Here is a 7,210-nt window from a genome sequence, read left to right as displayed (position 1 = left end):
ATATCCAATAGCCCATCTATCCACCCACTCTGGGTGATTCAAGAGATGAGAATGTCTTTTTCACAAAATCTCGAATCTGAAAGTATCTGAAGTAATTTGTTTTTAAGGGGATTCCATATTCCTTTTCCAGCTGAGCAGCAGACATAAGTACACCATCTTTAACCAGATTTTTAACAGATTCCACCCCAGCTCTATGCCATTCCTTAAACGCTGTTCCCCCCAGAGCTGGAGAGAACAGGTGATTGCCATAAACGGGAGCAGACAGGAGGCATTTCTGTTTTTAAAATGAGGTATGAATTGGACCCAGATTTTGACAGAGTTTCGCACAACAGGGTTATTTGTGTATAGGTGCTTGCTTAGGGGCACAAATCAGGGAACACAGGGATATTGGGCTGGGTGCATATCTTTCTATATGTACCCATATTGGGGTTTTCTCATCTTCTAACTGCGAGACCCAAAATAGCAACTTATGTAGATTAGCTGCCCAGTAATAATGCATATAATTTGGTAGAGCTAGGCCCCCCTCCTCTCTCTGTCTCTCTAGAAACTCTCTTCTTATCTGGGGGACTGTTTTTTTCCATATAAAGGTGTCATGTTCGCCCTAATGTGTTTGGCCCACATGCAGAAAACACTCGGGGAAAACAGTTCAGATCACAAAAGGTTTATTTAGATTGGGAGCCACGAGGAAGATCTGCCTCTGCAGATCGGGGCACAACGGGGAACCAAAGCCAGTAGACCGGATCAGTCTGGAAAAATGAGAGACATAATTAACAGAGGGAGATGCTAAGTGAATTCTATGGAGATTTGTAAGCTTACCACCAAGCGCGGAAACCGAACCGGTGAGGAAGCGGTGTGGACTCAGCCCTTGCCTGCGGGTGGAGTTGACAGGTGTCCGGGAGACCAGTGAGCGGAGGCAGAGGGGGATCCAAGCAGCACCGGGGAATCCGGGGATCCAGAGCAGCGGGAGGAACCAGGTGAACGTCAGAGGAAGCCTTGGATCCAGGTTGAGGGGCACCAACTCGGAAAGAACCAGAGGGACACTTGAGGCTTTCACCTCGAAGGGAAACACAGGAGCATGAGAGGAGACATCGGAGCACAAGAGGTAACCTGGGAGACACAGAGGAGGGTTTTAGTTAGCTTTCTAATCTTTGTAAGGTGAGAAGCCGTGGCCAATCACGCATACCACAACGGTAACACTCTGGCATCCTCCCTCTGTTTGAGCACAGTTCTTATAGTGCGGCCCGGTGCTGCTGAACTGTCTGCAGGTGTGTGCGCTCCGCCCACCAGTCAACCACGAACACCTGTGGAGAGAGCAGCGGCAGCAGAACCGGCAGCAGGCTGCACGGCCCTGCTGGCTGAGTCCTGACAAAAGGTAGATGTACATTGATTTAATAATAAAGAAAAAAGGTGTTGGTGGCCCGCTCCTCCTCCAGGCCCCAGATTCCATGCCGCTATTCTATCAAAGGCTTTGTGGGCATCTAGGGATATTACAATCTCTTGATCAATGTTATCTTTAGCAGTGCATATCACATTAAAAAGGCGACGGAGATTACTGGGAAATTGTTTACCAGCAACAAATCCTGTCTGGTCAGGATGTATTAATTTACTTATAACAGGCTCAATCCTTGCTGCTAGTACTTTGGTCAATATCCTATATTCACATCCAAGTAGACTCACTGGACGAAATGGTTCGCATTTAAGTGGATCTTTATTTAAGGATCACCGAAATCATAGCCTGTGACTGTAGCGAATATTATAAACAAATACAGTAAGGTTATGTATTAATTAGTGCTGTCAAACGATTAAAAATTTTAATCGCGATTAATCGCATAATGTCGATAGTTAACTCGAGATTAATCGCAAATTAATCGCATATTTTATCCTTTTATTTCTGAAAGTGTAATAGCCTGTTTGGGCATTTTAATGTGCAATTTTGCAATAAATGACACTAATAAAATACATGCTTGTACAAAACATATTTTTAATGTTATTTTTCAAGCACTTTTCAGAATTGGAATGAAAACATCCTGGTGCCAAATGTTAAACTCTGGACTATAATGGCTAAATGACTAATCATGACGCCCTGATGTTTACACCATGTGTAAACAAATGTGTAAATAAATACCTGTTTTCATGCCGATATATTTTTTTTGCCTCTTAAACAAAGCTAGACATGGTATTATGCATAAACATATAAATTAATAAAAATTGTACATTTCAATAAAGTCATAAGTTTTGTTAATTTCTTCACTCTCTCACACATCTAATTCTGAGCTTTCACACCAACAACAATAATTTCTTTGAATATTTTTGCTTGCTGTTTATATCCATATTCATAGAGTTTAAGCCTGGAAAAAGGTTTTAAATTTCCAGGTCATTCCAGTCTTACACTTTGCTTGTAACTGGGCAGGAGCTTAATACCCTGAAAGAGACTGTTTAGCAACTGTTTAGTAACTCCAGGTCCTTCGTTTGGCAACGTGATTCAGCCTTAGTTTATCAAATACAGAGAAAACAAATTAATAAGCATTAAAGTACGGTTTATGGGTTGGGTTTTTCTGCAATTTTATCAACGTGTAACCAATGTCTGATAAAATGGTGATCTGAACCATGTAATCTACTTTCAGCAGTTATCACCGGTTATTGCACCGTAAACTGCAGAAAATCCGAGCAGAGTTGCTCTGTCTGCCTTTACTACCGTCGGCTCCTATGGCGGAGGGATATTTCAGCTGGATACAAAGTGTCTAGTGAAGGCAGGTCTCTTAATAACCGCTGTTTCATCACTTATTTTAGAGCCCAAATAAGCGATTTCACTTTCAGAAACGTGCCCAAAAAAACCCCACAACCCGTAACTCATGAAATTTAGAAGCGCTTTTAGAAAAAAGAAGCCAAAGTCGCATGTGTCCAAGGGTAAAAGAAACTTCGCGCTCACTGTTGGCAACAGTGAGCGCCGCGCGGGTCTGTTCTGCTACAGTCTCTAGCTCTCTTGAAACTACGGAAAGCGCCGAGGGTAAAAGAAACACAGTCCGGAGAGCGCGGCGGGGAGAAAAACATTAGGGAACGGTGTGTGTTTTGACGCGACGCGCGATTAACGCCAACAAAAAAATTGTCGGCGTTAAAATGGGTTTACATTAACGCCGTTAATAACGCGTTTAACTGACAGCACTAGTATTAATATAAAATAAATTAATTAACGATACATAAAATACAAACTGTCACAAAACATATAACTGCTCCAGACAGCTCCAGACAGCTCCAGACAGCTCCATTGCGCCCCCGTTCACGGGCGCTAGTACTTCTGTGTTTACGCTGCAATGTCGCCGACACCGCCACCCATTTTAACAAGACAAAAACACCTAAATAATCTGTGTCAGGACTCAGCTGGCAGGGCCATGCAGCCTGTTGCCATCTTTGCTTCGTCCACAGGTGTTCGCGGTTGGCTGGTGGGCGGAGTAGGCGCACCTGCAGCTTGTCAGCAGCACCGGAGCTGCACTATAAGATCTGCACTCGGACAGCGGGTGGATGCCTGAGTGTTACCGTTGTGGTATGCCTACCAGCCTCGACCTCACGCCATTTAGACTTTGCTCCCTCGCTAAACCGCTACCCTTTGTGTCTCCCAGGTACCTCCTCGTGCTCCTTCGTCCTCCTTCGAGCTCCTCAGTCCTTCTCGTGTCGCCTCTTGGGATTTCCCCGTTCATCTTGAGTGGAGCCTTGCTTCTCGGACGAGACGCACTCCCGACGACTCCCAGGTTCCATCCGCTGTCCTGAATCCTGAATCCTCCGGTGCTGCTCGGACCTCTCGCCCCGCTCTCAGCCGCCCGGACACCTTCGACCAACATTCAGCTGAGTCCACACTGCCGTCCTCTCCGGTCGGGTTTCTTGCACCTCGTGGTAAGCTTACGTTCCCCTGAATACTTTCCTTGGGGCTTTCCCTTCCCAGAATTAACGTTCTCCCCTTACCTCTAGATCGACCTGGTCCCCGCCGCCCGAGTTCCTGCCCGAGTATCTTCCAGCCCGCAGATTAGCTTCGCCGCCTAGCATTCTCGCCTGTGTAAACAATAAACCTTTTAAACTTACCTGTCGTTACCGAGTGTGTTTCTGCATGTGGGCCCGACATCTCAAGGCAAACATGACAGAAGAACACTCAGGCCAAAGCGACTCAGCAGGCACACTCGGTGGGGCGCTAGCGGTCCAGCAAGACCAGATCCGTGGGTTAGAATCCACTGTCGTAGGTCTGCAAGGCCAGATACAGAGTTTAGCCGGCCAAATTAACCAACTCACGGCCATGCTAAATGCTAGCCAGCAGGCAGCCGCTCCAGCCCCTCCTACTCCCGCTCCCGAGCCAGTCGTGTTTCCGGTGACGTCACCGCCCGATCCCCAAGCCTCCTCCCCTGCTCCGGAGAAATTCTCCGGAGACAGTGGTGACTGCGGAGGAGTTTTGTTCCAATGTGCCCTAGTTTTTAACCGTTCCCCTCGCTTGTTCGACCAGGATGACGTGAAGATTTCTTTTATTTTACGGCTGCTTACCGGCCGAGCCCTTAAGTGGGCAGAGACCCGATTCCCTAATTGCCAACAGTTTGGTTGCTCTTTTAACGAGTTTATTTCCGAGTTTAAGACAGTTTTTGCAGCTGAAGTTGATGAGGTTCAGGACTCTCGGCGACTTTTAGCCCTCCGACAGCGGGGCAGGCGCGTCGCCGACTTCGCTATTGAGTTTCGCACGGTGGCCGCTGCGGCAGGATGGGAGCAGCGCGCGCTAAAAACCGTGTTTTTTCAAGCACTAGATGAGTCCCTCAAGGACGAGTTGATGCGTCAGGAGGAACCTGCCACTCTTAATGAGTTTATCGCTTTAGCTATCCGAATTGATAACCGTCTCCGGGTTCGGTCCAGGAACCGACCCGTGGGTCCGCTCGCTTCCCGGCCGCCTCCTCCCGAGCGAAGCTTTCCTAAACCGGTTGAGTCACCGCTTCCCCCTCCGGAGCCCATGCAGTTGGGCCGGGTTCGGTTAACCCCTGATGAAAAGGAGAAGCGGATGACTTCCAAGCTGTGTTTGTATTGTGCCTCTGCCGCTCATTTTATTAAGAACTGTCCAGAGCGGCCAAAAGAGTAGGTCCGTCGGTCATTCCGGAGGGACCGGCGGACCAGTCCAAGCAAACACTAACTTCTCCTCCGCGACTTTGTTTAAGGGCTGCGATTGTCTCTTTCCGAGACACTTTTTCGTTTTCCGCTCTGGTTGATTCAGGGTGCGATTTTAATTTAATTGATCAAGCTTTTGTTCAACGGGCTGGTTTTGAGACCGTCCCACTTACCTCTCCACTCCAGGTTTCAGCACTAGATGGTGGAGTTCTGCCCAAGATTACCCATAGAACCACGCCATTAGAGTTGGTCGTTTCTGGGAACCATAGAGAACGGCTGGTCTTTTTTGTGTTCCCCGTTAAGCACGCGCCCTTGGTTTTAGGTTTCCCCTGGTTACAGCAGCATAACCCACATCTAAATTGGGCAGAGCGGCGAGTTGAGACCTGGTCGTCCAACTGTCACGCCGTCTGCTTACAGTCTGCGGTGCCTTCGTGTCAGACTCCCGCGAAACCACTTAGTCAGGTAGATCCTGATCTCTTAAAGTTGGTACCCGAGTGTTATCATGACTTAAGGCAGGTCTTCAATAAGACCCAAGCTTGCTCCTTGCCGCCGCATCGGCCATACGACTGCGCTATAGACCTTCTACCAGGTGCCCCGCTGCCGGCTAGTCGCCTTTATAATATCTCCCAGGCCGAGCGCCAGGCCCTGGAGAAATATATTAAAGAATCGTTAGCAGCCGGGCTGATCAGAACCTCGTCTTCCCCTTTAGGAGCAGGGTTTTTCTTCGTGTCCAAGAAGGACGGTTCCCTACGCCCCTGTATCGATTATCGAGGGTTAAACGCCATCACAGTAAAGAATAAGTATCCTCTCCCACTCCTTTCCTCAGCCCTAGAACCGGTCCAGTCAGCCACGGTCTTTACTAAGTTAGACTTACGTAATGCTTACCACCTGGTGCGGATCCGCCGGGGAGATGAGTGGAAGACAGCTTTCAAGACTCCACTGGGCCACTTTGAGTACCAAGTCATGCCGTTCGGCCTCTGTAACGCCCCAGCAGTATTCCAGGCTCTGGTCAACTACGTCCTCCGAGACTTCCTCAATGTGTTCGTCTTTGTTTACCTTGACGATATACTCATTTATTCCAACAATCCCACAGAACATCAGCGTCATGTTCGGCTGGTCCTGCAACGCCTGCTCGAGAACAAGCTATTCGTCAAAGCTGAAAAATGTGAGTTCCACAAACCCTCTGTGTCCTTCCTCGGCCTCATTCTGGAGGGGGGAAGAGTTCGATCTGACCCCGAGAAGATCAAGGCGGTCCTCGACTGGCCGGTCCCCGAGACCCGGAAGGAGCTTCAACGTTTCCTAGGCTTCGCCAACTTTTATCGTCGGTTCATCCGGGGTTACAGCCAGATCGCCGCCCCTCTCCACGCCCTCACGTCGGTCAAGATACCTTTCTCCTGGAACCCGCAAGCGAACACGGCATTCATGGACCTCAAGAGAAGGTTCTCCCAAGCACCTATCCTCATCCACCCCGATCCAAAGAAACAGTTTGTGGTCGAGATCGACGCCTCGGACACAGGAGTGGGCGCGGTTCTTTCCCAGAGCTCCGACCAGGATCACAAACTGCACCCCTGTGCTTTCTTCTCTCGACGGTTGTCTCCCGCTGAACGAAATTATGATGTGGGCGACAGAGAGCTGCTCGCAATCAAACTTGCCCTGGAGGAATGGCGCCATTGGCTTGAGGGGTCCGAGCAGCCCGTCCTCATCTGGACTGACCATAAAAATCTGGCTTACATTCAGACAGCTAAGAGACTAAACCCCAGACAAGCCCGCTGGTCCCTTTTTTTCTCCCGGTTTAATTTATCCATCTCCTACCGCCCCGGTTCGAAGAATCAGAAGCCAGACGCACTGTCCCGCCTCTACTCACCTCCCGACGCAGAGAAGGAACCTGCAACAATAATCCCTCCGTCTTGTGTTTTTGGAGCCCTCCAGTGGGAGATCCAGGACGTAATCTCCCAGGCCCAGCTCTCGGATCCAGACCCTGGAACCGGCCCCCCCAACCGAACCTATGTCCCCTCCTCAGCTCGTACCCGAGTACTACAGTGGGCTCATTCAGAGAAATTCTCGGCTCACCCAGGCATTC

The 7,210-nt window shown here is 49.1% G+C and overlaps 1 long non-coding RNA gene across 1 annotated transcript; it reads right to left on the bottom strand.

The window, feature by feature from the left end:
• LOC118560122 lies at positions 1-1,345 on the bottom strand. Its single transcript, XR_004929093.1, has 3 exons — positions 1,184-1,345; positions 817-1,107; positions 1-746 (listed from the first exon to the last, which is right to left on the bottom strand). It is a non-coding gene; the product is annotated as an uncharacterized LOC118560122 (long non-coding RNA).
• Positions 1,346-7,210: the final 5,865 nt, after the last annotated feature.

Source organism: Fundulus heteroclitus, unplaced genomic scaffold (genome assembly GCF_011125445.2).
Source record: "Fundulus heteroclitus isolate FHET01 unplaced genomic scaffold, MU-UCD_Fhet_4.1 scaffold_39, whole genome shotgun sequence".
NCBI classification, from domain to species: domain Eukaryota; kingdom Metazoa; phylum Chordata; class Actinopteri; order Cyprinodontiformes; family Fundulidae; genus Fundulus; species Fundulus heteroclitus.
The sequence above is the reverse complement of the archived record's forward strand: the minus strand, read 5'-3'. Positions and strand labels throughout refer to the sequence as shown.